This window comes from Nelumbo nucifera, chromosome 4 (genome assembly GCF_055504915.1).
Source record: "Nelumbo nucifera cultivar China Antique chromosome 4, China Antique-T2T, whole genome shotgun sequence".
NCBI classification, from domain to species: domain Eukaryota; kingdom Viridiplantae; phylum Streptophyta; class Magnoliopsida; order Proteales; family Nelumbonaceae; genus Nelumbo; species Nelumbo nucifera.
The window spans coordinates 87,764,722-87,775,286 of NC_142652.1; the positions used below are offsets into that span (position 1 = coordinate 87,764,722).

Genomic DNA, 10,565 nt, shown 5'->3' on the forward strand with positions numbered 1-10,565 from the left:
GTAAAATTATAGTTAAATTGAAGTTGATATAGATGTAGATAAAGTTAATGAATTTTGTGAAATTTAATAGAGTAATGGAGATGAGAGAAAATTAGTGGCATAGTTGTTAAAGGAGAGAGTTAATGGCATAATCAATGAGGAGACATTATTAAAAGAGTTAATGGAGAGAGAGAGAGAGGGAGAATGGTGAGTTTATGAGGAGAGTTAAAAGTCTTAGGCCATGTTTGGGAGTGCTTATTCAAAATAAGTGCTTATTTGGGCCATTAAGCACTTATTGGTATTTGGGAAACAAGACCAAATAAGTGCTTATTTTAAAAAATAAGGGCTTATTTTTTAAGCCCAAAATTCCAACTTTTTAAAGTTCTTATACAATAAGCACTTTTTTTCCTTCAAAATTATCCCTAGTTGAATTTTAAAATACCACTTATAAAAGTATCCCTAGTTGAACTTTATAAAAGTAATTTTACGAAAGCACTTTTATAAAAATATTTTATGAAAGCACATTTATAAAAACACTTTTATGTAAGCACTTTTATGAAATTACTTATATAAAAGCATTTTATGAAAGTATTTTTATGAAAACACTTTATAAAAGCATTTTTACAAAAATACTTTTTTAAAAGTGCTTTCGTATGAAGGACGAAATAGTAACAAATGCTTATTTAAGTGCTTATTAGAGAAAAAGACTACCAAACACCCAATATAAAAATAAGTGTTTAATTTAAAAAATAAGCACTTGAAAAAGTTGGGTGCCAAATGCAAATAAGTGCTTATTCGAATAAGCACTTATTCTTAACTTAAACACTCCCAAACATGTTAAGGTAATTCACTTAAGTTATTTTAGTCAATTTTAAAATTAAAAAATTTGAAAAAAAAACAAAAAACAAAAAACAAAAAACAAAAAGATAAGTGCCTTTGAGAAGAAACCAAAAAAAAGTGACTAGAATACACCGGTAAGAAAGCAGGAAAGTGCCAACCTGGCAAATTCCATTTTAATATATAAATATAAATGTTCATAAATATTTAAAATTTATATTGCATGTATCAATAAAGTTGGTTTAAATGTTTTTTAAATCATTTTTAGTTTAATTTATCAATACTATTCAATATCCTATTCAATCCAAATTCTATTCGAATTCAACGTATAAAATCTTATTTGAATTCAAATATAAATAAATTCTATATTCAATTCGATCAGATCTGTTTGAAGCCCTATAAATATGTGATTATCCTAGATTTGGATGACGTGTTTATGTAGTCTGATCATATCAGAATTGACTCCATCCAATCCAATTAAAAATAGAATTCAACTATATATTATAATATTTATTATTTTTAATACATAAAATTTATATAATTATATTTAAAATTATAAAAAACATATTTGTATATATTATATATGAATTTATATATAATAAATTTAATATGTTATATTTACATAATTTATTATATATAAAAGTGAAAAATAATTGCATCTTTTATTTTGTATTTGTATTTAAAAAATTAAAGCGATTAAATCCAAATACGACCCAAATTGGTTAGGATTAGAATTTAAATTCGAGGCCTTCAAATCGGATCAGATTTGAGATTAGATTCGGATGCAAATTTTCGATGGATTAGATTTTACTGGTTCCGATCCGTTTGGGACCTTTTTTTTTTAATTTTAAAATTTTCCCGGGCAAGTTATTAGTTATTATAAGAAGGACTTCTTTTGAGTCTTTCTGCAAATTCCAGCTGCGTCGTTAGTCGAAGCCATTAACTGACTTTAGCTTTCACTTGAAATTCTTTCAGTTACAGCGGTTAAGGGATATATGTTTGTCACCGTGCGTTCTCTTCCATGTTTCTTTCCCTCCTGCGCAGCGTCGCCACTGTCACTCAGATCTATCAAATCCACGCCCAAATCATTGTGCAGAGTCTTCACCTCCACGACCAGCTTTGCGAAGCTAGTTGACCTCAGTTATGTTGACTATGCTCGCTCTGTCTTCGACCAAATCGTTTTCCCTTGCGATTACTGTTGGAACTCTACGATTCGAGGTTACACTAACAATGGTTTTCCTCAAGCATCTCTATGTTTTTACTCTAAAATGCATCGGGATGGCGTAAGACCGAGCAATTTCACTTACCCATTTGTCTTTAAGGCTTGCTCCACCCTATCCTTGCTCAAAGTAGGTGAGCAGGTACACGCTCATGTTGTTAAATTCGGCTTTGAATCTGACCTCTATGTCAATAATTCATTGATTGACATGTACTGTAAGTGCTCCCGTATCAACTCTGCTCACCATGTGTTGAATGAAATGCAAGAGAAAGATGAAGTTTCCTGGAATTCAATCATGTCTGGGTATGTTCACGGGGGTGAGGTTGAAAAGGCACGGCAGTTGTTTGAAGAGATGCCAGTAAGAAGGAATGTTATTTGTTGGACTAGTCTGATAAATGGGTATGGAAAAGAAGGGAATCTTGAGCAGATGTTGAGTGTGTTCCTCCGGATGCTTGTTTCAGACGACAACGTCAAACCCAACTCGGCAACGATGGTTTGCCTTCTCTCAGCTTGTTCAAGCGTCTCTAATCTCACCTTGGGTAGATGGATTTCAGTTTTCATAGATGTTAACGCGATCCCTTTAAATGTCATCTTGTGCACTGCTCTCGTAGATATGCATTCAAAATGTGAGGATGTAGAGAAGGCTAGGAGACTGTTCGACGTGATGCCTTGTAAAAATTTGGTTTCCTGGAACGCCATGATCACTGGGTATGTTCAACGTGGGTTGCTAGAAGAGGCAATCCAGCTGTTTTATGCAATGCAAACAGAGTCCGTGGAACCAAATGAGATCACAATGGTGAATGTCTTGTCGGCTTGCGCTGGTCTGGGGGCTCTAGAACTTGGAAGAGAAGTTCATCTCTATGTGGGTCAGAGCAGCTTGGAACTAAATGAGATTCTTGCAACTGCTCTAATTGATATGTATTCGAAATGTGGCAGCATAGACGATGCTTGCTTGGTTTTTGTCAAGACAACCAAGAAAGATGTAGCCTTGTGGAATGCCATGATAATGGGGCTTGCATACCATGGTAATGGGAAAGATTCTTTAGCTGTTTTCAGACAGATGGAGAGGGACAAACCGAACCCAAATGATATCACATTTATTGGGGTCCTATCAGCATGCAACCATTCAGGATTGGTGGAGGAGGGACGAGCTCAGTTTGATAAGATGGTTAACAAGCATGGGCTGAGTCCCAAGGTTGAACACTATGCTTGTATGGTGGATCTTCTAGGCCGAGCTGGGTACCTAAATGAGGCAATGGAATTGATAAAAGGCATGGTAGTGCCACCTGATTCAATAATTTGGGGTGCATTACTCAGTGCCTGTAGAATCCATCGGGATGTTGAATTGGCCAGTGAGGTTGGTGAAATGATGCTTTCATCGAAGGATCCTTATTTGGGTTTTTGTATTTTATTATCGAACATCTACGCTTCTGCAGGCAAGTGGAAGGATGTTGCAAGAGTGAGGAGATTGGTTAAGGAGAAGGGTATTAAGAAGCCTTCTGGTCGTAGTTGGACAGAAATAGATGGTGTTGTCCACAGCTTTCTTGTAGAAGACACAGCTCATATGCAGTCTGATGAGATCTATGAGACACTCCATGCTCTTGTTAAACACTTGAAGGTTGAAGGATATTTACCTAATTTCGATTTTGATTTTAGGCACATTGATGGGATGTGAAATTTTTTAATGAATAAAGAGTTTTGATTTACTTCTAATTTATCACTGAACAGAATTGAATGGCAAACAGGATTCATGTAGCTTACCCCATATAGCTTGGGACAAGGCTTAGATGATGATTTTACTAATTTAAAGAATTTGCAGGAAATAGATGAATAGATAGATACATAGAGAGAGAGACAGAGATGTGGATCCTCTTAACCAAGTCACTGCCTATAAGTGGCCTGTTCCCTTAAAAATGAAATATATGTAATATGATGGCCTCTTTCCTTGACTTTATTTACAATATCTAAAGCTTCCCTCGACTTTGATACCTCCACAGGATAAAAAATTTGATTGTCTATGTTTGACAGCTTGTGTTCTATCTGATACATTAATCCATATGAATTCTGTGCAACAGTAACGATGTTGAAGGCATGATCATATGAACTGACATGCCATTTGAAGAGAGCCTATGAACAAAACAGGCTGTCAAACGTGGACAGCCAAAGTTTTCTCCCTTTAAGGCTGCCTTCTTAGAGCACTCCAATGATAAAAACTAATATGCAATTTGAAGGGTATTGATTTACCCAATTTCAAGCCTTATTACATTACTGGTTTTATGCTCATCAGTGGGAGTACTATCAAGGATACTTGCATCCTTAATTCAAGGAGTGGAAAATTTTCCCATGGCCATGTGATCATTGAACAAGCCTAATTCTCCTCTCTTGTGCCCTAGTTTTTCTCTTAGTTATCTCGTTCTTGTCTTTATTAGTGTGGAGTGCCATAGACTCCACTATGGTTCGGTTTGTGAAATGATAAAAGAAAAATACAGATTTACTATACTACCTCTAATTCAGTGTTTGTTGTTAGCTAAAATATCATTAAATAATGGCTATTTTGTAAATGATTAACACACCATCACTATAGACAGAGCCGTTTGAAGAGATCGGTTTCCATAAGGGCAAACCTGTGCCCACACTGTACATTGGGAATATCTTCCCATGAAATAAAGCACATAAGTACGAGGATATTCTCAATGCAAGACAGTAAAGGCTGCTCGAACGGGCTTTGCCCTGACTGAAGCCGAACTCCTGCTTGAACCAACAAAATATATGAGCATCAGAACTATCCATGCATTCAGTAGTCCAGATCTGCTAGTAAGGAAACAACGTTAGGCACTTCACCATTTTGTGGAACCTATCTTCAACACATGTGAACTTTTAAGAAAACAATATGCAAAAATGCATTTTTTTTTTCATGTTTTAACAACAGGTGGTGTACCTAATGTTGTTTCATTACTTGTAGATCCTGACTCATTAAGGAGCATTCTACAATGTGAATTGCTTGTTTTTTGTTGTCTGTTTCAAAAATAAATTAGAAGAAACATGTTCTTCGTTGTGTATGTGTTTTTTGTTTTCAAAATTGAAACTAAAAACATGTTCTTGATTTCTGGTTTCGGAAACATTTTTTATCTGATTATTTAATATGATGTCCCATAAATCATATAATTTCTATACTGTAAAATTTGTTTTTGTTTTAAAAACTGCTATTTTGATGTTTCTAAGAACTTGTTTTATTTTTTTAAATAAAATTAACTTCAAAACAAAAACATAGTTCAAAAACATGTTTTTATTTGTTATTGATGTGACAATTTAAAAAAAAAATAAATAAATGAAAACAAAAAACAATCATGTTGTAGAACCTAGAACGCTCCCTAAAGGGGTGTTGGCCAGCGTGAATGATTTTGTTTTTAAAGACAAACTACTGTCATGTCAGCGAAAATGTATTGTTTTTAGGGATAAATTGACTGCACTCCACCTCAGAATTCTAAATTTAATTGCAGACCTACAACAATTCAAAATTATAAGTACCTCCACCTATAACACTCATACCCGTCCGTGAATTGACATCAATTCCGAGCTGGTACTTACCCCAACTGTACCGTGGAGCTAAGATTTTTAGGGGTGGACTAAACAATAAAAACCCCTTGTTTTTATTGACACGGCACTTGTTTTTGTTTCCTTGATGAAGTTTGCTGCTTGGATGGCCTTTTTTTTATATGCATGTTTATAGTTTTCTAAGTAGCTCTTGAGAATCAGCTATGATGACTCCAATGTTTCCAAGGGATTTGATTGAAATTTTTATAAGGGGGCCAAAGCCTAAATGAAATATAGATGGACTCATTGGGGGGCCAATCATTGAGTTGGACAGTGGGGGAGGGAAAATTTTACATAAAAAACTATATAAGATTTTCTGAACCATAGGGGGGGGGGGTGCATGGCTCCCCTGGGTCCCCCATGGCTCTGCCCCTGGTTGTGTTTATGGTTGATATACCGAGACCGGATTAGCTAAATGCAATGGTTGTATATCGGGCTGTAGAATCAATGATTAATGCCCTATGCCGGTCATTAAATGCATTTGGCCTACAACCACTCAGTCTCTCGCTTAGGCTGTGTTTGGAATCAATGTAAATCAAGAATGACGTAAAAGTTTATACTGGTTTGGTTTTGTTGGCGTTTGGAAGGAGTGTAAATGAAGATCGATGTAGAACTCCACTCCGGTTTGGATTTGTTGGCGTTTGGATGGAGTGGAGTTTTACATCGTGAATTGATGTAAAACCTCATCAAGCATAAAGTTTTACATCAATTATCGATGTAAATACTACATCGATACTTTTTTATCATGGTTTTCAAAATGTAACGATCACCTATTATACGGCTTAGTGCACTTTTACATTGATAACATTATACACCGGATCCAAATGAAGCCATAGTATTTATGACTGGTGTGAGGCATTATTATTGCTTTCACAGCCCGCTAAATAACCATTGCATTCAACTAATCATTATACCTATGTCTTTTGATCTAGTACTAATTATTTGAACTTAACTATCTCTTATGGTCAATGTTAAAAGTATTGGAAAGACAATTATGAGAAATGAATGGATATACATGGAAACCATGAAAAAATTAGGATAAGTATGACTCTATTAGAGAAACTCAAATAAATCCAAGAAAAATTAATAATATTAAATTTGAGTCTTAGATAACTACAAATAAAGTCTACACACATGAGAAACACATTTTGACAGTTTATGTGAAGTATGAACTATTATAACATATTTGGGATTTATTGAAAAATGATAAAAGAATTAAAATATGAATTTGTATCTTAATTATAAGAAAACTATGATAATTAACGCCATGTTTGGTATTGATGCGATTTTTTTCTTGGTTTTCAGGACACATAGGGGCCACATAAGAAAAAAAAAAATTCCTCCCCACAAGAAATACAAAAAATGACATTTTCTAGAAAAAAACAGCTGTCACAGAAATTGAGACAAAATGTTGACAATATTTTTCAAAAAAATAGTAATAAAATATCAATCAAATAAAAAAAGTTTTTCTATTGGACAGCTTTCAATTAGTAGTGTTTTTCTAAAAAAAAATGGCGATCGTACTAAACAGTACCTAAGTGAAAGGAATTAGGATCTGCTATTCACAGAGCGTTCCTCACACCCTTACAGTCACATTTCACCGTATATTGAGAATATCTCCCATGAATAATAACAAACAAGTAAGGGAAATGTTCCCGATGTACAACTGAAACATGCTGTGAGGAGAAGATCCAGACTCAAGTGAAGGATGGTGTAGTGGGGGCTTATTCACTTTTAAGTTTTAACCTGAAGGTAGGGGTGCAAGTCGGGTGGGTTGGGCTGGGTTTATGGTCAACCCAGGCCCGGCCCTAAAATTTGGGCTTAAGGCCTGAGCTCGAGGTTTAGCCCAATTTTCTCAATCCGAGCCCATCCCGCCTTGTAATTTGATGCACTCGGGTTGGTCAATGAATTCATTCTAAAATTATACATATATAAATGTATTTATGCAAATATATATATATACATATATATTTATGTATGCATGTAAATATGTATGCAACATTTACACACACACACATATATATATATATAATTGGGTCGGGCTCGGGCTCGGGCTGGGTTCAGGCTACCTAAGGGCTAGGCTTGAGTCCAGCCCAAAAAATAAAAAAAAAACCCAACTTCTTGAGCCTGAACCCAGCCCAAGGACCAAAAATCCAAGCCCAGCCTATATAAAATTCCGGGTTGGGCAAATTCAAGCTTGGGATGCCCCGCCCAACTTGCACCCCTATCTAAAGGGTCAAAGTTCATTATCTTCTCACTCATAATTTTTGTACTGAATTTAATGAGATGAATGAGAGAGAAAAGAAAAAGTTTAAATATGGGAGCAAATTTGAATTTGAATGGAGAATCTGATGAGAATCAATGGCATGTGAAAGGCAAAAGATAATTCAAATAAAATAATAAGAGGGGTATCGACCAATATACCCATTCCACTTAGGCCGTGTGCCAAGATACGTATCAACCTTACATTACCTTGATGCTTCTTCATTAATATATTCCTTCAGTATATTCTAAGCTTTCTAAATCGAGATAGATTAGCTGAACACCTTAGCTGTTCAGCAGGCTGTGGAACCAATGATAGGACTCATATCTGTCTTAAAATATATGCGATCTACATTTGTTTAACCTATTAGTGTGGGTCTTATATATTTTATCACTGATGTGGATAAGGGTGTAAACTGATCGAATTCGAATTGAATCATACAAAATTCGAATTCGAATTCAATTAAGTAATTAATAAATATATAAAATATATTTTATTTATATAATTTAATTATATAAAACATTTAAATATTTTATATAAGAATTAAGTAATCGATCAAATTCGTATATTTATTGAATTGAATCAAGTCATATCTGAATTCGAATCTGATTAGCTATTCAATACTTCGACCGATTAAATATACGAATTATCCGATTCGATTATGTCGAATCTTGAATTCGAATACTATTAACACCCCTAGATGTGAGAGTCTTATCATTGGTTCCACAACTGGTTGAATAGCTAAAGAGTTTAGCTAATCCTGAGTTCTTCTAAATCATGATCAATGGATGGTTTCTTATGTCTTTATTTCTTTCTTTTTTTTTTATATTGTTTATAGAATACAAGCAATTCTCTCCCACAAGCAAGGTTCAAATTGTTATATGCATGACAGTCCACGTCACCATGCCTCTCCTTCCTCCAAACCCCTTCCTAATTTTCTTGTCTATTTTTTATTTTTTATTTTTTTAATTCCACATAGTTACCCATTAAACCAATAAGGAAATAACATATGCTTAACTATTTCTAACAACCCATAAAGAAAGAGTGATTCACTTTTCTAATGTAATGGCACCAATTTCCCCCACTTTCTCCTAAATGTTCTCTAATTCATATTTATCTCCTAAATTATCCCTAACTCCTATTTATTTCTTAAATTATCTCTAGTTTAGTAGAGAGGTTCCCTCCTAAACTATCTATAACTTTTATTTATCTTCTCCGGCTCTCCCCCACTTTTTATCTACATCTATCTAAAGAAAGTTACAATTAAAAACATTCAGAATTATTTAAATATTATAACGAAGTTATATACCAACTTTAAAATATTTATGCAAAACACAAAAAATAATTATAATAGATTTAATAATATTCATATTATTAATAATTCTATGTTTTACAAAATTCATCATGAAATTATGTAGTAGCAATATAAATTATAATTTTACGAATTATTCAATTTTAAATGCTATTCAAATAATAAAAATGTAACATTAAAAATAAAGCATTATTTAAATATTTCAATAACTAAATATCTTAAATAAAAAAACATTAAAAATAGCTAAATACTTAATATTACTTAATAACACTAAAATAAATAAAATTCAAATAACAAAAATTTTAAATATTTTACATATTATTTAAATATTTAAATAACAAAATATTTAACATGACTTAATTCTAAATAGTTAAAATAACGAAATTATGTAATAAATTTTAAAAAAATTCTTAAAAATAGAAATATAATTATAATAGATTTCATAATATTCATATTAATAATAATCTAATATTTTACAAAATTAATGATGAATTATGTAATAATAGTACTAATTATAATTTTATGGATTATTAAATTCAATAAATAGTTAATATTCTAAAAAGTTAAATAACAATCTTATTTAAATAACTAAATAGCATTGTTAATAACTAATTTCACTTATATCAATTAATAATTATAGAAAATAACTTTAAAAAAATATTTATTAGTAATAATTTTGCAATAATAGTGTATATTCATTCTATATTTATATATATACTAAAATTAATATTTTTATTTTCAGTAACTATTTATTGTATTTTTGATAAATATTTTTTCAATAATTATTTATACATTTATTTTTGTTTTATTATTTAACAGTAAATTGTCAATAATTATTGGAGATTAAACAACTATTATTTAACTTTTGAAATTTAATTTATTGTATTTTTGTTATAAATTTATTTTTAGTAATTATGTATTTTTATAATTTATTAATTAATATTTATTAGAGTTTAAACTATTATTTGAGATTACACTATTTATTAAATAATATTATATTTTTGTAATTATTATATTTTTATTAGATATCTATTGTATTTTCATTATAAATTTATTTTCAATAATTATGTAGTTTTGCTATAAATTTTCAATAATTATTGGAGACTAAACTAATTTTATTTATTTGAGATTAGATTATTAATTTAGTTGAAATTAAGAGTGTTCAATGATTGGTTCAGTTCGGTTGCAGGCTATTCCGCCAACCAAATTGATCTGGTTAGGTAAGGAGTTTATCACCCAATTAGTGAAAATCTAACAACTTGGATTGTATCAGTTTGGGTTATTTTCGGTTTGGTTTGTTTGTTCACAAGATTTAAACTTAAAAGCTAAATTTAAATTTAATAAATTACAATGATATTATT

The 10,565-nt window shown here is 31.9% G+C and overlaps 1 pseudogene; it reads left to right on the forward strand.

The window, feature by feature from the left end:
* The first annotated feature begins 2,084 nt into the window (after window positions 1–2,084).
* LOC104612817 (pentatricopeptide repeat-containing protein At1g08070, chloroplastic pseudogene) lies at window positions 2,085–3,710 on the forward strand (annotated as a pseudogene).
* The last annotated feature ends 6,855 nt before the right edge of the window (window positions 3,711–10,565 follow it).